General features: G+C 46.6%; 1 protein-coding gene and 1 long non-coding RNA gene across 6 annotated transcripts in view; one reads left to right on the top strand and one right to left on the bottom strand.

Moving 5' to 3' along the window:
• Window positions 1–26,629, bottom strand: part of PDE10A (phosphodiesterase 10A) — a 227,918-nt gene that overhangs the window by 179,556 nt on the left and 21,733 nt on the right. The window lies entirely within an intron of this gene.
• LOC115296012 lies at window positions 1,818–3,153 on the top strand. Its single transcript, XR_003910682.1, has 2 exons — window positions 1,818–2,002; window positions 2,622–3,153. It is a non-coding gene; the product is annotated as an uncharacterized LOC115296012 (long non-coding RNA).

Raw genomic sequence — 26,629 nt, forward strand, 5'->3', positions numbered from 1 at the left:
CTAAACTCCATACACGAAAAATGAATGATCCAGTGAAGAAATGGGCAGAAGACCTGAATAGACACTTCTCCAAAGGGGACATCCAGATGGCCAACAGGCACATGAAACGATGCTCAGTGTCACTCATTATCAGGGAAATACAAATCAAAACCACACTGAGATACCACCTCATACCAGTCAGAGTCGCTAAAATGAACAAATCAAGAGAACATAGATTCTGGCGAGGATGTGGGGCTCGAACCTGTACCCCGATATCAAGCATTGCATGTTCCACCGACTGAGCCAGTCAGTGCCCCTAAAATTTCCATTTTTATTTTAGCATTTAACATATGTTCAAGGTTCTTAGGCATCAAAAGCAACCTCCCTCACCTTTTTTTGAACATGTTATCCACCTTTACTTCCTACTAACATCCAATTTTGCAAAGACCCTCTGGGCCAACACAGGACCAACCCAGAATAAAATATGAAATCACAAGTCTCCACACTCTTGGAAAATGTTACGTGTATGGACATTTTGTTTTGTTTCTGACTTTGTTTTGATGTTTCCATAGCTTCCTATGGCCTGTACATTTTGTTTATGTCAAAAAAAAAAAGGAAAAAAAAAGACTAAGCGGGTTTTTGTTTGTTTTTGAGAATAAACCCAATGAAAAGTGATAAGGTCAGCCCAGTCTGTGGTTAGCATACACTAGCATCCAAGGATGAAGAATTTGCCACTGAAACGCCACACAAGGAAGCCTACAGACCATAAGGTGACAGGGAACCGTGAAATAATATATATGAAAAATTCTTCATGGAGCGTCTGGGTGGCTCAGTCACAAACTCTTGACTTCAGCTCAGATCGTGATCTCATGTTTGTAAGATGGAGACCCAAGTCAGGCTTTGCAGTGACAGTGTGGAGCCTGCTTAGGATTCTCTCTCCTATTCTCTCTACCCCTCCCCTGGTTCGTGCTCTAAATCACTCTCTCTCTCTCAATAAAGAAACATTTTTTAAACATACTTATTTCTACTAATAAGCAGCATTCTCTCATCTGTGCGACATTTATTTGTTTTACTTTCCCACCCGTGGCAGGGACGCTGAGGAGCAGGGGCTGGGTCAAGGTCGCAGACGACAGGAGGGAAGCACAAAGACACTAACAGACTGACCGTGCACACGGAGTGGGAGACGGCTGGATGAATTCATTATTTCCATAATGCCCCCTGAAAAGGCCACAAAGGACCACAATCTAAATAAAACCATGGCGAAAGCAGCGGAGTGGCACACGCAATGCTGACACATGGCCCTGAACCTGAAGGCCTGTGCGGGACAGCCAAATAAAGACTGATAAGTAGTTTGTAAAGACAGTGGATGCCGTGGCTAGTGACCGAGTCAACAACCTGTGCAACAGATAAGGAACAGCTTCATTTTTGATGCTGAGTAACTGTTTTCATGAAATAGACAAAGAGATCAAAGTCACAATGATCCCTCCTAGTCTAGTATTTCATTACCGGACCAGAGGGTGACAATGAAGAGGATTAGCTTCGCTGTGCTGCAGGGGTAATGCAAAGTATCGGTGACAAAATGCTAATAGCAATGGCTGTTCATTCTTCATCTTGTTTTAAAAACCTAGTACTGCGAGGCGACCTTCCTCCATCTCTGCAGAAATCCCACAAGCCTCTGGTCACATAACACATCATCACACACACACACACACACACACACACACACACACACACAGCATAATGGGCTCTCATGTACTCAACGCCCAGCTTCAACAATAATCAACTCCGAGCCAGTATCTTCCATCTGTGCCCCCCCACTCTCTTCTCATATAATTTTGAAACAATCTCAAGCATCATTTCAATACATTCATAGATGTCAACCTCTCCGAAAAACAAGAACTATTCTAACCACGATGTTATGATCACATCCACAGAGATATTAGTCATTATTTTTCAGACCACCAACATCCAAATGTTGAAGCTTCTATTTTCTGTGCTCTCCTCCCGAGGTCTCTGTTATCCTGTAAGTTCCCCTCCATCCATTCGTTGTCCCCACTATAATTTAGTATTGAAGAAAACACATCTTTAGTTCTATGCCTTTCTACAGTCTATATTTTTCTCACTGTATCCCTACGGTGGTGTTCACCATGTGTAACTGCCCTTCGCATTTCCTGAAAACTGAGATCTGAGCCCTGGACAAACTGAGGTTCGAGCTGGGGGTGGGCAGGCCAGTTTCGAAGTGGGATTGTGCTCTTCTGTCAGAAGGTTTCCACCATCTGGCTGCCTCTCCATCTGCGACATGAGCAGAATCCATGGTCCAAGAGTTACTAATTCATCAGGGCTTGAAAATGCCAGTTTCCTAATTCTGTGATGCCTTCTTGGTTTATTAACTGAAAGATCACAAACTGCACCTTGTTAACTAGTTCACATAAATATGACTGGGTCAATGCTTAGTCTGTTCCCCATTATATGCCAGTTTTCACCGTGAATTGGTTCAGTAGCCCTCTCCTGCAGGTGAGCAACTACACAAAATAGTATGGCTCACTACTAGAACTTTCTCCACATCAGCAATAAGGCTGCTTCACTTTCCTATCATTTGCATATTCGCTAGAGTAACAAACGTTTCTTTCAATTTCACAAAGTGGCTCATGGTTTGATGCCAAAGGCCGAGCCGCTGGCCTCTCTCAGCCTCCAGCGTGCCTTCCTCAGGAAGCTGCGTCATGGCCGCCTTCTGCTGTGACGTGACAGACGTGTGACTCTTCCTCTCCCTGAGCGCGCCAGGCCGTTGGAGGTGAGGAACTGGCCTGATTTCCATACTGCTGGGTTCCAGGGAAGGGGAGGCCCCCAGAGAGGGAGACACCGCGCATGGCCGGTCAGTGAAGGAGTCGGAAAGCACCGTTATCGATGAAGGGCGCCATTTTATATGGGCGCCATTCGAGGTGTCCTCAAACAATTACAACGGTGACGTGCTGATCAGCATAAAATCATAATGGTGAAAACGTTTGAAATATTGCCAAGAATTGCCAAACTGTGACAGACACGCAAAGTGAGCAAATGCTGTTGGAAAATGGTACCCGTGAACTTGTTCAAGCAGCGTTGCCACAAACCTTCAACTTGTAACACAAACGAGCAAACGCATTATTTGTGAAGCGCAATAAAACGAGTGTGCCTTAAGTGGGTTGTAATCCTCGTGCTATAAAAAAGGAAAACGAACACAGACAAGTAACTGGATTCGCTTTCTAGTGGCCCCAGGAGCAACAATGAAGGTTGGAAAAAAGATAATTAGCATAAAGACTCACCCCCTTTTTTAATGTTTATTTATTTTTGAGGGAAAAGAGTGAGTAGCAGGGGAGGGACAGAGAGAGACGGAGACAGAGGACGTGAAGCTGGCTCCACACTGCCAGCACAGAGCCTGATGTGGGGCTTGAACTCAGGAATCGCGAGATCGAGCCAAACTCAGACGCTTAACCAACTGAGCCACCCAGGCACCCTGAAACCTCACCTCTTACAGCACAATCACCCTTGTTTCTGCCATTTTCTCCTGTCCGATCTTACCATCCTTTAACAGGATCACCACCAACTAGTGCCACTTTGGAACTGTATTACACATGTTAACTCATATTGCATTTTGAAAAACCTGACTGCTCAATCTCGGGCTTGATAAGAAGGTAGGGAGAGATTCTGGGAGCAGAAATGGCCTGAGTCACAGGCTAGCCCTGAAAAGGAGTCTAATCTGAGACCCCACTTTCGCCGTGCCTCCTCCATTTCCTCAAATGTGCCAAGCCCTCCCCCGCCGTGCTCCTTACGGCTGCTTGCCCCCGCCCCTCTTTGGCCATAAGAAATCCTAACCATGAGTAAGACTGTATGCTGAGTCCTGGATTCTCCCTGGCGAGTCACCAAATTCTAAGACAGTCTTGGGAACCCCCAGCACAGGACCAGCTCATTAAATGAATTAATCAAGGAGTCAATCTTTGTCTTAATGTGACTGCACAGACATGCAGATGTGTCGGCCGGAAACCGCCCGAGCCCCAAGAGCACAGCCCCATCCAGGTCTGGGTCCCAAGTGTCCACACTGAAGACCCTTCCCCGTCTCGGCCCACTGCCCCTGCTCAAAGTCCCAGTCTTCCTTGAGACCAGACGAGAGTCTCTCTTTCGCTAGCACTACCCTGCATGTTTCTTTTTCCGTCCAACAGTTTACTACGTTGTTTTCTGAAAAATTTGAATTGCCTTATATTTTGAATGTACTTTCCTAATCTGACATCCTTCAAGGCACCTACAAGAGAGCACCAACCCTGTCTCTCTCCGTCTCTCAAAAATAAATTTAAGAACATAAAAATAATTTTAAAAGAGAGAGAGAGAGAGAGAGAGAGAGAGAGAGAGCAAGCGCACCAGCTCCGGAAATCTGTTCTTGTGCACGCATAAGCCTTCATTTCAGAGCCCCCACAGTGCACTAGTACACATGAGTTTATGAATATAAGTAGGTAGCAGTTTCTTCTAACCATTTATCAAAAAAGGGACGGGATTAGTGGGCTCTAAAGGTAGTTTCTTTTTTGCCTTCTTTAATCAAAAAGGCAAAGGCCTTTCTACACGATAAATAAAGGTTATCATGTGACAGATGTCGATGGCTTTCAAGATCATTGACGTGGCTCCCAAGTTATAATACAAACAGTTAAGATGCTCTCTGGGTTTTGTGAAGCCCCGAAGACAATGACATCACTGTTTTCAACCAAGGAGGAAAGACAGGGAGGGACACAAGAACAAATACTTTATGATTCTCCACAGAAATAGGAAGACCATCCTAAATTCACGTTGACCCACACAGACCGTGACGAGCCTCAGGGACTGTGAGACGGAACAACAGTGATGATTTCCATCTTCACCGCAAATCTACGGTCGTCAGGACCGCACGGTGCTGGCAGCGAGGCAGACACACGGCCCGACGGGACGGCACCGAGAGCCGGGCAGTAACCCTGCACGTGCGCTCCAGGGACAAGGGGGCCTGTCAGACTGAATGCGGACGAGACAGTCTCTTCAGCAAACAGTGCTGGGAAAACTGAACTCCAAGTGGAATAAAGCCTTGAAAGGAGACCTGAAACGGGGGCGCCTGGGTGGCTCAGTTGGTGGAGCCGACTCTTGATTTCAGTTCAGTCAGGTCCTGATCCCAGGGGGGTGGAGTGGAGCCCCACGTCCATGCTGAGCATGGAGCCTGCTTGGGATTCTCTCTCTCTCTCTTTCTCTCTCTCTCTCTCTCTCTCTCTCTCTCTCTCTCTCTCTCTCCCTTCCCCTGCACCTTTCTGCAGCTGGCTTTCTCTCACAAATAAACAAAAGTAAAATATGACCCAAAACCATAAAACTCCTAGAAGAAAACATATGGAAAAAGCTCCTTACCACTGGTCCTGGCAAGGATTTTACGGAGATGACACCTACAGCACAAGCAACAAAAGTAAAAGTAAACCCGCAGGACAAGAGCAAACCCACACTCACAAACTCCTGCACAGCCAAAGAAACAATCGGCAAAGTGACAAGGCAACCTTTGCGGGAGAGAAAATATTTGCAGAGTTGATAAGGGACTAGGGTCCAGAACATATGAGGAGTTCATACAGCTCAAAAGCGAAAAAATAAATAATCTGATTTAAAAATGAGCTCAAATATACATTTTTCCAAAGAACACATAAAAATGGTCGTCAGATACACGAAAAGATGTGCAGAGAAAAACAAATACCATGTGATTTCATTAATATGCAGTATTTAAGTAACAAAACAAATGAACAAAGAAAACAAAGAGGCAAACAAAAAAACAGACTGGTCAATACAGACAAAGCGGACAAAGAGGACAGCGGGAGTGAAGACAGGGAGAAATGGCACAGGACCGGTGGACCATTATACTGTGCACCTGAAACTAACAGAACACTGTGCGTTAATTACACTGGAATTTAACAAAAAGGGCGCTCCACACCATTCACCATCAGGGAGATCAAATCAAAACCACAAGGAGACATCACTGCACATGTGTTAGAAGGACTATCATCAGAACAAGAAATAACAAGTGTCGGCATTTTTGTGGGTAAAAGGGAACCCTTGTGCTCTGCGGGTGGGACCGTAAATTGGCGCAGCCTCCGTGGGGACCAGTATGGAGGCTCCTCAAAGGCCAGTGATCCCACAGCTGGGAACAGACCAGAAGGAAATCCAATCCCTGTCTGGAGGAGCAATCTGCACCCCCAAGTTCATTCAGCATCATTCACAATAACCAACACTTGGAAACAACCTAAGTGTCCAACAACACATGACTGAATCAAGAAGGTGGGGTGTTTACACATGCACGTGCACACACACACAGACACACACGAATGTCACTCAGTCATAAGAAGGAAACTCTGCCTTTTGTGACAACATAGATGGACCTTAAAGACATTATCCTTAAATAAGGCAGAGAAAGACAAATATTGATCTCATTTATAGGCAGAATCTAAAGAAGCCAAACTCAAAGATATACAGCCTAGAATGATGGCTGCCAAAAGCTGGCAGGGGAAGGGGATATTGGTCAGAGTAGCTGTGCGGGAGGGGGTGTCAGTCAGAGTAGCTGGTGGGGGGGGGCGTGTTGGTCAGAGCACAGACTTATCCCTAGAAGACGAGTAAGTTCTGGAGATCCAATGTACAGCCTGGTGACTATAACTAACAATACCATATCCTATACTTGAAGTTGTTAAGAGAGTTGATCAAAGAAGTTACCCTCACGCACAAAAAAAAGTGGGGGGGGGGGTTGTTAACTGACCTGGTAATCACTTCTCAGTATATACACATATGAAATCATCGAGGTGTGCACCTCACAACTACATAGAAGTCAATAATGTCTCAGTAAAGTTGAAAGAAATGTAATCCCTTATAATAATTATCCCTGCCTCCATCTACCTCACTTACGTAATTTCTTTCTATCCAAGAACATTCCTGCTGAAAGACGATTTGTCTACAACCTAAAAAGCAGTTATTTAATGAACCTTGATTAGACGTACTGCCAGGAATGTGACCTGCAAAATGACGATTTCTTCCAAGCCCGTTCACAGATTTGGTGGCGGAGAAGACATTGTTTCTAAGGATCGTAATTTGCGTTTATCAGAAGGCAAATCCCACACTGCAGGATTTCTAAGCCAAAATAAAATTAAGTACGTGTTTTCCTTTGGCTGAGAACATCAATGCAAGTTGCTTTAACTGAGAAAGGCAGATAAAAACGGAAGCTGCTCAAAGTGATAAGGATGAAAACAATGATTTTTCAAGTAAAATGAAAAGAATTAGCTTAAGGACACCAAAATTCACCCTTCCCACGACTCAGAAAACTACGTCTCCGAAGTCAAGTCTAAACTCAGAGGCAGATATGCGGGCACAGGTTATATAGCACAAAGGGTTAAGACTCTCACCTCCTCACCTCAAGCTCAGTCGTAAACCCAAAGTAACCTGACGGCCTGGGCTCTCCAGGCTCCGAATACCAGACTCGCATTAAGAAAGTCACTTAGCCCTCTAAGAGTCCTCATCCTCACAAACAGAAGATGCTCCGGACATAGGACCTGCTCCACAGGGAGCAGAGCTGTAGGGAAGCCTAGAGGAATTGCAGGAATCATACACAAAGATCTGCACACATACTAAGTGGTTGGTAAGTTACATTTAATGACAATCGTCCAAAATAGTAAGAAATTCTAGGATTTAAGATTTTCACAGAAATCCAATCTTGCTACTGTTTAAATGTCATTTGACTTCACAAAACCCATAAATATTTCATCTAGGTGTGTTTCAGAAATAGTAATATTTTGGATATACCCATGACATTTACACTGACAATTATGAAGCCCAGAGACTGCCCCGCTAACCACCGCATTAACAGAAACACACACCTGACCACTCGCTGCACAGGAGCCCAGGCGGGACCACACACGGATGGGTGCCAGAGGCTGGGCTGAGTCAACTGTCTACTGGACAGGCCAGAGGAAGATGAATTCCAAGGGCACACACATAACAACACTCCACAGAGCGCAGGGGGAAGGCAGCTAACGGCAAATCTGTAAGTGAACCTGAGGGCTGTCTTGAAGGAAGTAATCAGTGAATCAAAAGATGGGTGAAAACAGGAAAGAAGCAAGCAGCTTAGAGACAAAGACAGAAGCGGTCCCAGGAAGTTCAAGGTTCTAGCCTTGAAGACAGCAGGAGGGACAAAACTCCCCCTTTTTGGATGGGGTGACAAGGCTGAAATGATTCGGGAGTTGGGAAGGTTGATCTGGATGAAAGGCCCAAGGACTGAGAAGCCACTGACCTTGAAAAGCAGCAGGCGGAGGCAACGCTGTTAACATGAGCCGCATGGTAACACTGACCAGAGCACGGAGCTCAAACTCTGACCCGGAAGTGAAAGTGGCTTCTCAAATGTTGGACCACAGCCACCACGTGCAGAAAAGCCTAATGCTGAATGAATACACTCGGCACCCCAGCCACAAAACACACAACGCATCCGTGGACAGTCATCTTGGCTACTGAAGGGCAAGTACAACTCACACGTTTAAACTGATAACAAGAAAAATTCTAAACCTACTACTAGATACTGAGATTTTTGGTAAAGCATTTGATAAAATGTTAAAAAAAAAAACAACCCTAATGATAAATACTGCCACGGAAATAAACCTTACAGTGGTATGCAGTGTTTGAAGAAAGGTTTTTAAGTACTTTATAAAGGAAAGAAAATCGTGTTTCATGTGACGCAATTTAATGTCGTGAAACAGAAAGAACAGAAAACGATAAAAGAGAAACTCGCAAAAAAGAAAGGCTGCTGTGAGAAATACACAGACTTTGAATCAATAAGCACAGTGTTCTCTGTTTTACAGCCAGGACTTAGAGAAGACAATCAAAATAACAGTCATTTCTCAGGCCCATTTAATGCCCCGGTGATATGTTCCATTAGTACTCACATCAGCATCTTTATGTATCTAAGTATGAAAGAATTAAGCCCTAAGAGTGAAAGTATAGAAATTCCGTGTGTCGGGGATTTCTATAGACCGCTCCTTTTACTTGTCAAAAGGGATTTAAGAGTCATGTATTCATATACAAATTTGACACAAAGAAAATGAAAGAATACAGACATTTCCTCAAAACGACTGAAAGTCATACTTTTCTCTTTACTAGAAAACACACCGTCTTAAAAATCTGTATGATACATTGGCCCAGAAATTGTATTTTTCTAAACTTCCTCTATGAGAGAATATTACTACTTACACTTCTCCATTCAGTGTCATTCATTGAAAACCAGTACTGAGGTCTTACTGTGTCGGGTATTGTAATGTGTGTTGGGATGAAGCAGGGAACATAAGAAAACGCTGAGAGATGCACAGATAAGCAGGCTGCACGGTTGGTACAGTACGTCAGCTGAATACAAAATGTCTGGCACCGTTCATTCTCAACGCTGAGATTCAAGCATTCACTCAGTAAATGTTTACTGAATGCCTAAGAGCAAGGCATATCCACATGGTTCATATACAATAAACAATTTCCCTAAGCTTGTGGAGTTTTAAAATTCTCTGTAGGACTGGGTAAGGCAGCCAACAAGAACTAGTGACAGATTTAAAAAGACAAGGAGTAGGAAACACCAAAGGGGACTCAGCCATGTCCAGCTTTGGTAACGGACAGTGACATGAAACACAGGGGGTCATAAACGATTCATGGGAAAAAAAGTGGTTTTGGTTTGAGATCTGCCAAACCGCAGTGGCCTACAAGATTAACTGCATGGTGATAATCTAGCAAGTGGTAGGAAGTCTAAATGTGCAGCCCAAAAGAAAGCAGGGCTAAAAGATACACACTAGAAAGTCGTCCACATTGGTAACAGATTTACAAATGAATCAGATTTCCCCAGAATATTGCATTGCAACCTATATGGCAAAAGAAAATATAATTTGCATCTCTGACCCATACTATTTTTTAAAATCATGGAAGAAAAGTGTAGTTTACATGGTCTCATTAAAAAGATTATGCCGTTTTACATGAACACACATTTCTCCAAAGAGGTACCCCAGATGGCCAACGGACATGTGAAAAGACGCTCAACATCACTCATTACGAGGAAAATGCAAATCAGAACCAGAATGAGAGTGGGGAGCCTGGGGGGCTCAGCTGGTTGGGGGTCCGACTTTGGCTCGAGTCATAATCTCACAGCCCCCACGTCGGGCTCCGTGCTGACAGCTCACAGCACAGAGCTGCTTCAGATTCTGTGTCTCCCTCGCTCTCTGTCCCTCCCCACTGCTCAAAAATAAAATCAACATTAAAAAAAATTTTTTAAATCACAATGAGATGTCACCTCACACCTGTTAGAAAGACTAAAATCAAAAACACAAGAAACAATAGGTGTCGGCAAAGATGCGGAGAAAAAAGAACCAACGAGTCCTGTCGGTGGGAATGCTAACTGGTGCAGCCACTTAGAACACAGTATGGAGACGCCTCACAAAAAGTTAGAAGTAGAATTACCACATAATGCAGTATTTCCACTCCTGGGTACTTACTCAAAGAACAGGAAACACCAACTTGAAAACATACAGGCACCCCTCTGTTTACTGCAGCTTTATTTACAACAGTCAAATCATGGAAGTAACCCAAGTGTCCGTCAACAGATGAGCGGATAAAGAAGACGTGGTCTATATACACACACACAAACATATGTGGAATGGTAGCCATAAAAAAACCAACGAAACCTTGCCATTCACAACAACATGAGTGGATCTACAGAGAATAACGCAAGTGAAGTGAGTCAGAGAAAGACAACACCATACGACTTCACTCATGTGTAATCTAAGAATAAAAATGAATGAACAAAGACCAAAAAAAAAAAAAAAAAGAGAGAGAGAGAGACAACAGACGAAACAGACTCTTAACTACGGAGAAGGGGCTGACGGCTCCCGGTGGGGAGCTGCGGGGAGGGACAGTGGACTGGGGGATGTACAGAACTGAACGCCTGCGCAGCACGCCTGAAACTACATGACCCTGCATATTAACTAGGCTGGAATTAAAATGTTTAAATAATAATAAAAGTTCAAAGCAATGTATACAGTTTTCCAGTTGGACTGTGTAGTCAATCTTTTGACTAATCCCCTCTATTCAAGGCGTCAGGATTCAAAACCACAGACCATCACCTACAGAAAAGCATCCTGTGGCCAGCAGGGCCCTCAGATTCAGTGTCCACACCCTGGGCAATCTGACGGGCTTTACTCTCATGACTGGGTTGTGTTACACCGAGACAGGCATTACAATAAGGAGATTATCCAGTTGGGTCCGACCTAATCCCATGAGCCGTTTTCGGAGCAAAGATTTTCTCCTGCTGGTGCCGGCGGCAGAAGAGGAGAGCGGGACTTGAAGCCCAAGGCAGGCTCACCGCGCCTCCGTGGCCTTGAGAACGAGAGCCACGTGTCAAGGATGGCAGCCGGCCTCTGGGTGCCAAGAGAGGCCGCACGCTGACGGCCGGCCAGGAGATGGGACCCCGGTCCCACAATCTCAAGGAACTGAATTCTGTCAGCATCTCGAATGAGTTTGGGAGCAGAGGTTTCCAGAGCGCCTCTGGATGAGAATTCACTACGGTGAACACCTCAGTGTTAGTCTTGTGAGAAACAAGACAACAACAAAACAGGTCCCACAGCCCCAGACTACTAGGCCACAGAACTGTGAGCTAAGAAATGGCACCGCTTTAAACCACTAAATTTGTAGTAATTTGTTTTGCAAAAAAATAGAAACAAATATACTTTTGAAAGTTGAATTGTTTTTATTGTTATTACAGTTTAACAGGAATATATTTTAATGTTTATTTTTTGAGGAGAAACAGAGCAAGCGTGAGCAGGGGAGGGGCAGAGAGAGAGGGAGACACAGAATCTGAAGCAGGAACAGAGCCTGATGTGGGGCTCAAACTCATGAACCATGGGATCATGACCTGAGCCGAAGTTGGATGCTTATACCACTGAGCCCCGGCAGGTGACCCAGTAAAGAGAAATTTTGAATGCAGTTCTCAAACTACGTTACCTCCCATAACCATTTTAACAAAAAGTATAACTACCAACCACTGTCAAAGATGTAGACTTTTTTAAATGTTTGTTTTTGAGAGAGACAGCAGGCAAGTGGAGGAAGGGCAGAGAGAGAGGGAGACACAGAATCAGAAGCAGCTCCAGGCTCCGAGCTGTCAGCACAGAGCCCGACGCGGGGCTCGAACCCACGAACCGTGAGATCATGACCTGAGCCCAAGTCAGATGCTTAGCCGACGGAGCCCCCCAGGCACCCTGATGTTTAATGAACGGCCAGACTCAGAAGAGAAGCCCTCTCCTCTCCCAATCTGTTCGCACCAAAAGGCAGAGGGATATATATAAGCACAGAAGTTCTGACGGAGCGTGTGCGTGACGATGATGGAACACCGCCAACTGGAAGTGAAACACTCCTGCAAGGTGGCAGCCTGTGAAAACAAGTCCTCTAGTGAGGTGTGCTGCTGTCACCCCCCCCCCGCCCGTCCAGGACCCCTCCCGGGCCGCACGGGCAGGGGGGCACCACACAAGGCAGCTGTAAGCTGTATTCATCAGCTTGGAGTGCTCGGCGGGGAGAGCGCGCCTCCCCTGCGGCCTCTTCTGAGGAAGAACACGAATCCTGTGCGATTAGGGGCTCACTCTTATGACGTCATTTGGCCTCAATCACTTCCTCACTCCAAAAACAGTCCCAGGGGAGGACAAGGCTTCGACATATGAATTTGAGGGGAAGACACCACGGTCCACAGCAACAGAGATTCTAACCCAAGTATCTCAAATATTTTCACTTGGTGATATGATATTCTCAATAAAAGGTATTTTAAATTTGCTTAAATTTTAAAATAGCAGTAAATGCAAAAAAAAAAAAGGCCAGATGATGTAAGTTTAAATTTAAAGGGGTATTAAATCCTCATTTGAGTGGGAATAAGTTGTGAAAAGACACAAATATCAAAGGCTCAACTAGCAGACACAGCGGGCACACAGATGAACAACTCAACGAGAGGATAAACCTATAAAAGGTTAGACGGTCAGCAGTATTACTGGGAATCAGCTTTTTAACAAGGCATATGGTTTGGGGGCATCTGGGTGGCTCAGTTGGTTAAGCATCTGACTCTTGGGTTCAGCTCAGGTCATGATCTCAAAAGTTTTGCGAGTTCAAGCCCCACATCAGGCTCCACGCTGATGGCACAAAGCCTGCTTGGGATTCTCTGTCTCCCTCCCAAAATAAATAAATAAGCTTTTAAAAAAGGTTTATTGAATAACTGTGCATATCTTGCTTTTAGAAAAACAGCATATGGTTTCACTAGTTAACTATCTCAAATATTTAAGGAGAAAATAATGCCAATCCCACACAAAGTCGAGAGGGAAGATGTCCCAAACTCATGGGGCACCTTCCCTGATATCAAAGGCCAATATGCCTCATGAACATAGAACAAAAATCCTTAACAAAATATTATAAAGTTAAATCTAACAATACAGAATAAGGAACACAATTGCGAAGGTTTTGTCCTAGAAATATGAGTTTTGTTTAACATCCAAAAATCAATTAACATGATACATAGATTAAAAGACAAAAACCATATCATCATGTAAACGGATACAAAGAGTTATATGACAAAATCCATCATACTCATAAACTCCCAACAAAGTATAAACAGAAAGGAGCTTTCTTAACCAGATAAAAGACATCTATGAAAAAATCTATAGCAAACATCATGGTTCATGGCAAAAGGCTGAATGCTTTCTTCAGACAAGGAACAAGGCAAGGATGTCAGCTCCCACCATCTCCATTCAACCCTGTACTAATGGTTCCGGCCAGTGTAATAAAGCCAGAAAAGAATGAAAGGAAGTAAAAGCATACAGATTTAATAAAGAAGTAAACTGGTATATATTTATAAGCAACATACCTAATCTTATAGGAAGAAAATCTTAAAGGATCTATAAAAAATATGAAAACAAGCAGTGAGGTCACATAATATAATTAATATTTAAAATCAATTGCTTTTCTAAATACCAGGAATAATCAAAAATGAACATAAACAATAGCCTCAAAAAGAATAAGATACACAAATAACTAACAAAATAGTTTTGAGATCCACCTTCCAAAAACGAAGAACTCTGCAAACACATGGATATCCCATGTTCATGGATTAGAGGGCTCAGTATCATCAGGATGGCTATCCTATCCAGACTGATCTATAGCTTTTTATAAGAAATTGATAAGCTGATCCACAATCATACCTGGATTCAGAAGACCTAAAATAACCAGAACAATTGTGAGAAAGAGAATGAGAAGACTTCCATATCTGAGGCTGACACCTACTATAAAGCTAGAGTGTACATCTCACAAAAACACATTGATAATAACTCTTACAGCATGCCACTCTACCTAAAATGGTTTAATCCATGCGTTTCCAAAACAAAACTTCTCTAACACCTTCTCCTTGACAGTCTTGGTCATCTCTATAAATACAGCCCCATTCTCTCACTTGCTCAGGGCAAAACCTCTGAGGCATCCGTGACCCTGACTCTCACACACTAGGCTCACCTGACTCCAAATCCAGACTCCACCCCCTCAGTACCTTTACTCCTGCTCACCAGGCTCTGGTCACTTCCTCGCCCACCTGCAGCTTTCAGTGGTTTCTTGCTCCTAAATGGCTTCCTGGTTACCACCCTTACCCCCCTTCATGTGTTCCTACGCTGCAACGGAATGATCCTATGAAAATTTATGTCAGATCACATCACCCCACCACTCAAATGGCTTCCTTATCATCACAGTAACAGCCAGTCCCCCAAACGACCTCCATGGCCCACCTGTCTCCATTGTCCCTCTTGGTCAACTCACTCCCCCACCTTAGACACAACAGGAGTGCTGCCTCGGGGCATTTGCACGTGGGTGTGTCCTTGCCTAAAAGGCTCTTGGCCCAGTTGTCCGAAGGACCCCCTCCACTGTCATTTTCTCATGGACGGCTCCCTGGCTGCCCTTTCTAAAATCGCTAAGTATTACACCCAAAAAAAACAAATGCACAAAAAGTCTCTTTTACTTTTCCTTTGGTATATATAGCCAACACACCAGTTTTATTTTCTTCACTACTTCAATTCCCAGCCTAGAATAGGGCCTGGCACATAATAAATACCTAACCGACTATCTGCAGAATGAAAAAATGTGTGTGTCTTTTGATAACTCCTAATTTTAAAAATCAGCAAGCTAATTTTTTTTTACATAAATAAGCATCTGGTTCAAAATAAGACTTGGTTAAATCACGAAAGACTTTAGAATCCGGAGAGAGGAATCTGAAAGCATCAGGAAACAGAAATAATGACAAAAACATTAGTTCATTACCGTAAAAGTAGTACGATTTTTTTTTTTTTTTTTTTTTTTGCATAACAGGTTAAAGCATCTCAGGTGTTTTAGAAATAAACGTCTGAGGGACGCCTGGCTGCTCAGTCAGAAAGCGTCTGTCGCCTGGTCTCAGGGTTACGAGTTCCAGCCCAGTGCTGGGTCCAGAGTTTATAAAAGGAAATACATAAACTTGAAAGAAAAAAAAAAAAGAGGGGCACCTGGGTGGCTCAGTCCGCTAAGCGTCCGGTGCCGGCCTCTGTGCTACAGCTCAGAGCCTGGGCCTTGCTTCGGAGCCCGTGTCTGCCCTCCCCCACTCGTACTGTGTGGGTCTCTCTCTCAAAAAACATAAATAATCATTTTTAAAAAAGAAAGAAAATTTTGAGAATTATGATACCTATCCTTTAAATGTAAGCTGAAATCACTGAAATTATTGCAGATTGTCAAAAATCACGTAACTTAGGTATTCTGTTTGTGAGAAAACTACACAAAACTTGCAAAACCTAAGAAACTACAGTCATAGAATTTGGGCACTGTCTTTTAACAGTTGCCAAATTATAACCGTTATTTACCAAATTCTGCTGCAAAGCTAAGAGAGGCATTTTTTAAGTCAGCAAATTTTTACTTCAGAAATAACCAATATTTCTGTATAAAACTGAAATCTAATAGAAGTTGACAAGTTTGTCTTTGAAATTAAAACAGAAATATGCATTTGGGGGGGAAATACTAAAAATACACCTTATACTGCTACACAATATGGTCTTTATAATGTCCCTTAAAATAGGGAGAGAGAAATGGGCTCATATCCCCCACAGCGGCAGAGATTGTGTGCAACTCCTGCAAAAAGTTAAAAGAAAAAACAAAAAACGACAACAAATAAAAGCCCTCAGTTTTCATCTCCCAAATGGATCATCTGTGAAGCTGGAGGAGGCCGCACGCATCGGGGAGCTGGCCAGAGACGCAGCTCTGACAAGATGCTTTCTTCATCCCCAGTCTCCAACTCTGACTTTGCTGTGACCGAATCTGGGATCCCGTCAGCAAGACGCCGGCCCCGTGCAGGCTGGGGACAGGCTGGGGACAGGCTGAGGCCCGCAGTCCCACAGGATGCCCGCACGTGGGAGACCCTGCCCCGGCCCGGGACCCCCAGCACGCTCCATAGACGATAGGTCCTCTCGGGGTAGGTAAGGTCTAGGGGCCTCGGACTTTCAATCCTTGCGAATCACAAGGTCTTAACTTCTCTCCAACATTGTTGGCAACCGATAAATGAAACGAGGCCAATAATCATCCGCACGAGGTCCCCAGAGACCAAGCTTCTGACCTTGATTCCGTATTTAAACCCAGGAAATCCCTCTCCTCACACACAGCATTTTCTGAACTAACTCTATTAAAATGAGCTTCTACAAGTCACATATGAAGTTTTACGACCCTGTTCAGTGACACTGTGTATTGTTTCAGAATTCTGTAAGAGACCGAAATGATTTAAATGTTACAATGCAATTCAATTACATCAGATAAGAGACTCTCAGAAAGATAACACAGTTTCTAATGTAATTTCACTAAAAAACAAAATAACACTGATATGCTCTTGGAGGCTCTTGTCAGAAAAAGCAACTATGCTCTCTCCAAGGTGTTGCTCCGCAGAAGAACGAAATAACTAACCCAGCACAGCGATCATTAGTTTACTAGACACACAAGCTGTTTATTTTAATACTAAAAACACAATGTTTAAAATATTTCAAAAGAGGGGCGCCTGGGTACCTCAGTCAGTTAAGTGTCTGACTTCGGCTCAGGTCATGATCTCACAGTTTGTGGGTTCAAGCCCCGTGTCGGGCTCTGTGCTGACAGCTCGGAGCCTGGAGCTGCTTCAGATTCTGTGTCTCCCTCTCTCTCTACCCTTCCTCCACTCGTGCTCTTTGTCTCAAAAATTATATACAAAATTAACAAATATTTATAAAATATTTCAAAAGATAGAAACCAAATGTTTATTCACATTCAAATGGAGGGTGTAATAACAAGAAGAAATAGATAGCGTGTTGTTAAATCTATACCCATGAAGAAAAGTAATGCATTTGTCCATTTCCAATCAACACATGAAAACTCTGGATTGTCCACCTAATTTACATGAAAACACAGACACTAGTTGGCTCTTCTTCAAGATAACTTTCAGATCAATATCTCTAAAACAACAATTTAAACTAAAGATGAAGAAAATCTGGAGAATATCAAAGAAAATTCCTCGTTGTTCCTACCCGTTAAGAACAGCTAACGTTTCTTTAAGGTATGTGCACAGAAGCCGCTGACTGACTCAGCCCCTGGACTCCCGGGCCGTTCCATTCCCTCCTCACCCCACACACTGTTCCCTGCGCCCCTGCATGGCCTGGGCTGTGTGACCAGACTCAGTAACCTGAGTCCCCCGAGAACAGGAGTTGGTCACACTCAGATCCGTGGATCCCCCAGGCCTGGCCTGGGCATGGTCAGCTGAGATCCGCGGCTCTCGGCCAGGGGTGCTCTGGTCCCCAGGAAGGCACTGCGCTGTCGGGGCAGGACAGGCGGGGCAGGGGCGCTGGTGCCTAGTGGGCAGCGGAAGGGATGCTGTTCTGCCCCCTGCCGCGTGCCGTGCGCACACACACTCCGTGCCCCACACACAGTGCCGACGGTGCTGAGGCTGAGGAGCCCACACACAGGACGCAGAAGACCACAAACAAGTAGGAAAGGGGGAGGCGGGGGAGGAGAGAGGAAAAGAGGAGGTCAGCACGGCGTGAGCAGAGCAGCCCAGTGGGTCGCGTGGGGACGTGCTGCTGTCCTCCAAGGCTGCCCCCGGGGTGCCTGAGGTCTCTTAGTCACATCTCCGACAGCCGGCCTGTGACATCAGGGCAGTCCCAAAGCACTCGGGGGGTGTTGAGGCTGAACTGCACCCCCAAACTCATACGCCGAGTTCCAGCCCCGGGACCTCAGAAAGGGTCTTATTTGGAAACATGGGCAGGGGACAAGTCATTCGTTGAAATGAGGTCCCGTGGGAGCCGCGGTGGGCCCCGAGGCCAACATGACCAGTGTCCTTGTGTAAGTAAGGAGACTCGGGGAGCGGCCTGCGGGGATGGAGGCGGGCGTCGGGGTGGCCGTGGGACAGCAGCGATGGCCAGTGGCGCTGCAGAGGCCAGGAGGGGGGCCTGGGGCAGATGGTGCCCCGAGGCCTCCAGGGGCAGCCCGGCCACAGCCCGATTCCCGCCTCCGGCTTCCAGAAGGCGAGAGGAAGTTCTGTTCAGGCGCATGGCTGCGGTGGCTGGCAGGGAACCAGGACGGGGCGCTCGGAGGGCCAGTGGGGTCAAGCTGTCTTCCTCGGTGGGCGGCCGGGGGGCCCCGGGGTCTCATCCCCGCCATGGTCCCTGCCGCAGAGCAGGGACCACAAAGGGCATGCATCTAATGGTGATTTATCTGTGGCTAAACTAATTCCCTTAATGCTCTGGGAAGAAACTCATGACTATTTGTCTAAAACGGAGATGCAAAATATATTAATTCAAATTAGTTTGGAATTTATTAGGCTTTCTTGAGAGTATTTTCCATTTTAAGTAAAGTATAATTAATACTTTTTTAAAAAAGAAAACACACCTGAGAAAAGGTCACAGGGAAGTGATCTGGACTGAGAAGTGCTCCCAGAGTTTTCCAGAATCTTCGAGTCGCTTCTCCGCCTGGAGTCCACTAACCCCATGTCGATGAGCTGCAAGTGCCCCAGGACTCAAGTGTCCGTGAGGGCTGCGATCCTGAGAGCAAGTCCATTTCCCGGGGGTGGGTCCACGCGGGGACCTCGGTGCCTCAGAGACGTCCCCGGTGCCCTCGACTAAACTAGAACCTGATCCTTTTCCTTCAGTCCCTCCCAAAGCTCCTCGACCACGTCTCCTCTGCTGAGCGGACAATTTGGATTGACTTTTCTTTTTTAATGTTTATTTCTGAGAGACAGACAGACAGACAGAGTGCGAGCGAGGCAGGGGCAGAGAGAGAGGGAGACACAGAATTGGAAGCAGCTCCAGGTGCTAGGCTGTCAGCACAGAGCCCGACGCGGGGCTCGAACCCACTCACGGTGGATGGACCAAATCTGATAAAGTAAATTGTATCACATTCTCACAGGAGACTGATCTTCTTTTTTTTTTTTTTTTGCTTTAACATCTGAACCACTGTTCCCACAGAAAGTTCTCTGAAAGGTGTCTGTTCCTCCCACCGCAGGATAACACTATACTACTGTCCATCCCCCTAGCTCTGCAAGTTCCACATGGAGAAAAGAAGTAAATTTGAAATGCATCATAAGGCCCACTTCTGAAATTGAGGACTTTATTTTTTATTCATCCAAATACGGCGTTTCTCCTCCTGTCATGTGGACTTTAAATAGACGAGGATGAAACGTTACTGTCGGAGTAATTTCAGTACTTACTATAAAAGAACGGTATATGGAGATTAAATATCGGAAAACAAAACGCAGTATGAGGGAACTTCTTCGTAAGCTGCACACATATTCGGTAATGAGGTCTGGATATTCATTTCCCACGGCGCTGTGGGTAAACAAAGCAATGTGCTCCCGACTCCCAAATCCCAGAGGAGCGAGGGCGCAGAGGTGCCGACACCCAGCACCCACGGGCAGAGTGACACAGACCTCCGCCGGGCGGCAAGCGCCTGGCACCGGCGCGGGCAGGGCCTGCTTCTCCTCAGCGATGCCCCCACATGGCTGGACCCGCGAGGCCTGGACCCAAAAGAAAAGCAATCCCCGCGGGGCGCCTGGAGGCTCAGCCGGCCGAGCACCCGACTCGGGTTCAGCTCGGGTCCCGCTCCCTCTGTCCGTGGGCTCGAGCCGCACGCTGGGCTCCGTGCCGGCAGCGTGGGGCCTGCTTCGGGTTCTCTCCCCCCCCACCCCTGCCCTTCTCACTCTCTCTGTCTCCCTCGCTCTCAAAATAAATAAACTTAAAAAAAAAAAAGAAAAGGAAAACCATCTTCTCTGGGCGCCCACCCGGCGCAGCAGACACGGGGCAAGGACGGACGGGAGAGGACGGGCGGGGGCGAGCGGGGCCGCACCGCTCATGCAGGAGGCACTGCCGCAGAGGGAGCCCTCCGCAAGGGACCCCAGAGGGAGTCACTCGGGTCCCAGGGGGAGCGACACTCAACCAAGCTGATTTAATCCCAAGTGACGTTTCGGTTAAAAAAAAAAACCAAAAAACAGGAGACGCAGGAAAACAAGGTGAGGACAGAGGGAGGGAGCAGGCGGATGGTCTGAGGGAAGGGGCGAGCAGGACAAGCCCCAGCCTGAGCTGACGGACCACGTGACAGGCACGGAGCCAGCTCTGCCCCTGGGCAGCCATTACAGGCAGAACGACTTCTCTCTGTTCCCATCCCACAGATGGGAAAACTGAGCCAAGAGCGGCTAAGTCACTCAGCGGGCAGGTGGCTTAGCCTGACTCCAGAGTTTGGTTCTTAATCACTATGCCGCAATGCGACAGATCTTTGTGTGCTGCCTAGGAAGCTAAAAATTATACTTTCTATAGGGTAATTTATATTTTCAGTTCCAAATCATCATAATTAATTAAAGGTTCAAAACCTACTGTATGCAGACCTCTCACAGGAGGAAAAAGGTCATTAAATAGTGTTTCTCGACCCAACGACCAATATTTCATGTATAGATTCTTATTATCCAGGGTATTCTTAAATTATAATCTTTATTTACGATCTTTACATACATCAAACCTTTCCTTTCAAATCTAAAGCTGGGAAAGTACTTAAGAAAGTATTTTTATTTCCCCCGAAAAAGTATTTTTGTTGCAACTTTGTTCTCAGAAGCTCTGCACACGGGCGAGGCCGCCCACCCCCTCTCCCCGCCCCTCTTGCCCGGCCAGGCCTCTCCCCTGCTCCCCGGGCTGTGAGCCGGTCCCTCTGACTTTTCCCTTCTCTCTTCCTTCCCCGCCATCCTCCAGATGTAACAGGACTCCTTCCCTTTCCGACGCCCAGGCCCCCAGCCGGTGTGAGGTGTGAGCGCTACTGGGCTACTGGGGCCGTGGGAATGCCTCACACGGCCGTCAGCGCTGCGCCCGCCCCAACTGCAACACCCGCTTCCGGAGGCCAGGCCTTTCCCGGGTGTGGCCCCCTGACCCCACACACGGCGTCGTGTCTGAGGTACCTGTTGAATGAATTTCCCCACAGTCCGCTCAGCTAAAACACTTCACAGACTGAGTATACTTCACTTTCTTTACAAATAATGAGAAGTCAGACTGAAGAGTCCAACCCCACTTTAACAGGTAGATTGCTTTTGTTTCACATTTAGAAACTAGAATAGTCTATGGTTCCTAAAATGGAATTCACGCACCTAATGGGAGACCCAAGAGGCATTCTGGGTGGAGGGAGTAACATCAGACACTGAAGACGCGGCGTTCTTAGCACGCCAACATCTCCTCGGGGCTGGGAGCTGGGCAAGTCCGTGATTAACTGCCGACACGGAGCCCGAGGGTGCACGCGTTTACCCTCCTCTGACGTCAGGGGCACCTGGGCCCCCCGCACGAGGCTCGGGCCTCGGAAAGGACAGGGCTGTCCCGCAGGAGGCTCGCGTTCCTCTGTGCCCAGGGCAAGCTGCGTCATTCCTGCACAGTCTGCACTTCTCGGCTGCACTACCGTTAAATACCAGTCACGGCCAAGTTCCTTCCTCAGTTGGGCCAGTTTATCTTCAGTTCGAGCCAGGACGTGGGAGACGATGTGAATATGCAGCCACTTTGCAGTGAGCACTTCACAGACTCAGCGCACGTCCGCGATCACAGGAAATAGACACAGGCACACGGCTCCCTGCCAAGAAGTCAGACCCACGAGCTCACACACGAAGTGCGGAACACACCCACTGCTTCTGACAAAAAGGAATCATGTTTTCCTGTGGAGGGTACAAACGACTCACACACACACACACACACACACACACACACACACACATAAAATAAGGGGCGTATGTGCACGTGTATCAGACACACGAAAATAACTTCAAATCTTGGTCCTACCATTAACAGGCAGAATAATCTGACAAGTTAGGTAGCCTTTCCACCGTGTTTTCTGATCTGTAATTACACAGCCGTCTCATGGCTTTGATGAGAATTAAAAGTAACAGGTAAAGGATATGCCACTTGGCCTGCAGGAACGGGAGCTGACATGTGACACGATGAAGACACAGGTGCACGTGGACACACCCACCCACTCCCCTCCCCCACCTCAACCACATGGGTTCACGCTCGCACTCGCTCTCTTTCTCCTGGAAATTCAGAGTATTCAAAAAGAAGGGACTATTTGTGACTTTGTAAGAGGACTTAAAATTTAAAAATCTCTTAGCCATAAAACACTTCTCTGAAATGTTTTCTCCCAAAAATCCCTATTCTTCAGACTAAGTACCGACAGTCAAGACAGTTACATGGTAGAGTTTCAAGCAAAGGTGTCCGAGAAGCCCCCTGCCTGTTCTCCAGAGCAGGGCTGCTGGGCGCGGGGGCCTGCCCCCTGCACAAGGGACCGACAGTGACCGGGGGCAGCCACGGCTCTCTAGTCCTGCTGCTGCCCTGCCCACGGGAGTTCTAGAGTGACCACGGGCCTGACCAGACCCCTGGGACCGACCTGCTGAGACAGGGAAAGGTCTTGACCAGAGACATCTTTCAGATAAAAGAGGTTATGCAGAAATAAAGTTACTTAACTGATCTGTCCTCAAACTAATTCAGACCTCAGAGTTAGAAATACCACCACCGGCTGCCTGCCCTGGAATCTCCACGCCGTTATGAGCTGGGTGCACCTGCCGCGGACTGCTTATCTCCTTGTCCAGGCCAGCACGTGGGGGCCCGCTGCCCCCAAAGCACTCCATGCTCCACCCCTGGCACGCCGCACATGACTCCTCATTTATCCAGCGCCGGTTACGAGCCACACAATCTGCCCCTCATTTTCGGGTCCGTCCTTATAAGTCACTAGCAAGTAATCCGCTGACTAGGAGCTTATCTGGCACCTAATAATGTCCTACTTAGATCCAGACATTGTAGCCTCACTTACCGAGGAGAAGTGCAATAGATAAATCGGGGTTTCTTCATCGGAGACAAAAATTACCTCTTCCTCCCGAACAATCTTAACTAAAAAGGAGAATCCAAGGACTAGAATGGGGCTATACTAAGGATTTTCATCAGAGTATGTAAAAAAACTATGACATTATCATCGAAGTGCCTTACAAGAGGAGAGTTTATATACATTGAGAAGTTAGGGGTTTCCCTTAAGAAATACAGTGGATAACATTCCAAGGGAAATACGCAAAAATATGTAATAAAGCATAAGATTACAGACCAAAAATATCCTGTGACAATCATTTTATTGAATCAATTCTATTTCCAAGTTTTAAAAAGCAATATATATATATAAATTCTGAGACTATTTTATCAATGTATAACTTCACTTCTCAACAAGACATACAAAATTAGGACTAATAAGAATCAATATGGAACATAAAACCGAAGTCTTAGAAAGAAGCAACCTGGAAATCACCCAATGCCACCTTTTATAAATGAAGCCGCTGACGCCCAGCGAAGGGGCCCGGCAGGTGCGCTAGGGAAGGACACTCAGATGCCCCACATCAGCGCAGCATCATTTCACCAAAACAGTTCTGAATCTCTGGATTTTTTCATTTAAAAGAAAAAAAAAAGGCATTCCTCCTGGCCTTTTTTAAAGTCTTTCAGCAGCTTTCAAAGGACATGCTGAGTTCCAAACTGTTACTGTGATAAAGACATGTCCTGTCTCTGACGCAGTAACATACCGCCAGGCTGTTACTAACGTTTTAGTTCAAAGGACTGCAGAGGATATATTTTTAACGGGGCCAAGGGTATCTTTAAAAATAATGAGTTGTTCACATCCCTCCTATAATATATAGGAGCTTAGGGGGAACCAATTGTAGTGACTGTCCCTGAAATACAGTCAAGTCTAACAGAATAAGTGCCAAATACTCAACTCGTTTTCCCACAGAATGTTTGGGGGGCAGTTTTAGATTTCACAGTAAAACCGAGAGGAAGATCCGAAGACTCTGCAGAGGACCGCCCCCACACACCACAGCCCCCCACCGTCAACGTCCTGCTCTAGAACGGGACAGAAGTTACCATCGATGACCCTACACGGACACATCCTTCTGGCTCGAAGGGCCACAGCTGGGGGGGGGGTGGTGGCTGGGTGGTTCAGTCGGTTAAGCGTCTGACTCTGGATCTTGGTTCAGGTCATGATCACAGGGTTTGAGTCTGAGCCCCGTGTGCGTCGGGCACTGTGCTGACGCTGGGGAGCCTGCTCGGGATCCTCTCTCCCTCTCTCTCTCTCTCAAATTAAATAAACATTAAAAGAATTAAAGAAAAAAGTCCACAGCTGACAGTGTAGCTCACACGTACGTGCCAGGGTCTGGACAAGTCTGTGAGCACACACCCACCTCTACGGCATCACGCACAGCACACCCTCCCTGAGCACCGGTCCTCTGTGCCCCGCCTGCTCATCCCTCCCCACACCCCCAACCCCTACCCTTTTGACGGACGCCACAAGTTTGCCTTTTCCAGAAAGTCATATAGTTACGATCATATGGTATGTGATCTTTCCTGTTTCCGTTCACTCAGTAACATGCATTTAAAATTCTTCCGTGCCTCACCATGGCCCGGTGGCTCTCTTCAGCACCAGACGACACCCCACCATCTCGATGGACCCCAGTTCACGTGTCCATTCACCTCCTGCAGGACAGCTTGACTGCTTCCAAAATTTGTAAATTATTAAAAGAAACCTGATACAAACATTCATTTTTGTCCACACCTTTCAAGGGGTGTGACTGCTGACTGCGTGGTGAGGGGTCCGTCCAGCCCCGTGAGGAGCACGGAGACCCTCCCCAACGGCGGTGCCTTCTGCGTCCCCACCACCAACGGACGGGCGTCCCGCTGCTCCGCGTCCTCGTGCAGCCGTGGGCTCTCGGCCGTCGGGACGTGGCCACTCTAACAGGTGTGCAGAGCGGCTCCCCGTGGCTTAAATTTGCACTTCCCCGAAGACTCGCGAGCGGGGCGTCTCTGGGTCATCTTCGGCGTCTGTTCCGGTCAGGCTGTTTGTTCTCTTATTGTCGAGGGTTAGGAGCTTTCTGCATATTTTAGGTAATAGTCCTGCCCCAGCGGAGCCTTTTGCAAATATTTTCAGCCAGTACTTTGTCTTTTCATTCTCCTAACACTGTCTTTCATAGAGCAAAAGGTTTTAATTTAATTAAGTCCAGCTTGCCAATTTTTCTGTCATGGATCAATTTCCCTTTCAGCCTTTGGGGCTGTCACTAAAAAGCCTGGCCACCACACCTGACTCATTCCACGAGTGGTTTTGTTGGTTCTTTCAGATTTTCTACACAGACAATCATGGTATCTGTGACCGAAGACTTTGCTCTCTTCCTTCCCAATCTATGTCACCTTTACTTCCTTTTCATGTCTTAGTGTGTTACCTAGACTCTCCAGTACAATGCTGAAAAGAAAAAGTGAAAGGGGTCACTTGTCTCGTGCCTGATTTTAGTGAGAAAACACCAACTTTCTCATCATTAAGGATGACGTCAGCTGTAGGCTTTTTGTAGAGAGTGACATTCACAAAAATGGCAAAGCAGGAAGCTTAAAGGGCTTGCCCCTCCACTGAAATTCCAAAAAAATGAGCTAAAACTGTCCAAGTCAACTTTGTCAGAACTCTGAAAAATAGATGTTTACAGTACTGAGAGACCAAGTCCAGAAGAATACAACTTGAAAAGGGAAGAAGAGGTTGGCACATTTTTATATGCCTTTGCTGCGTCCCCTCCCTGCTCAGCAGTGGTCCTGGGGACAGCAGCCCATTTCCAGGTCAGTCCCTGGTCCCCGGTTCCAGAGAGCGCAAAGTGGACCTCACTCTTGGAATTTTGGGGGGCCGCCCGACCTGTCGGGGGGCCATCTGGAGGACGTACCTCAGGCACCTGACTTTGCTTCACCTAATTCAGAACCTCTTGGGAAGAAGGTAGCTACTCACTTTGCTGAGAAACACTGGAAGGCAAAGGAATCACCCACCTTTGGGGCAGGGGAGAGGGGGGAGGGGTGGCAAACTATAACAGCTGAAGCCGTAGGTGGCAAAGCTGGGGAGAAGGAGAGACACAACACGGGAAGTCCCACTCACACCAGGGACAGGACGCGTGCTAAGGACAGAGCGACCGCGGCTGAGGCTCAGGCGCGGCGCAGACAGACGGACTGGGCAAAGCTGGGCAGCGCAGGGCTGAGCACCAGACCGCGTCCCGGCGCAGGCC

The sequence above is a fragment of the Suricata suricatta genome, chromosome 7 (assembly GCF_006229205.1).
Source record: "Suricata suricatta isolate VVHF042 chromosome 7, meerkat_22Aug2017_6uvM2_HiC, whole genome shotgun sequence".
NCBI lineage: Eukaryota > Metazoa > Chordata > Mammalia > Carnivora > Herpestidae > Suricata > Suricata suricatta.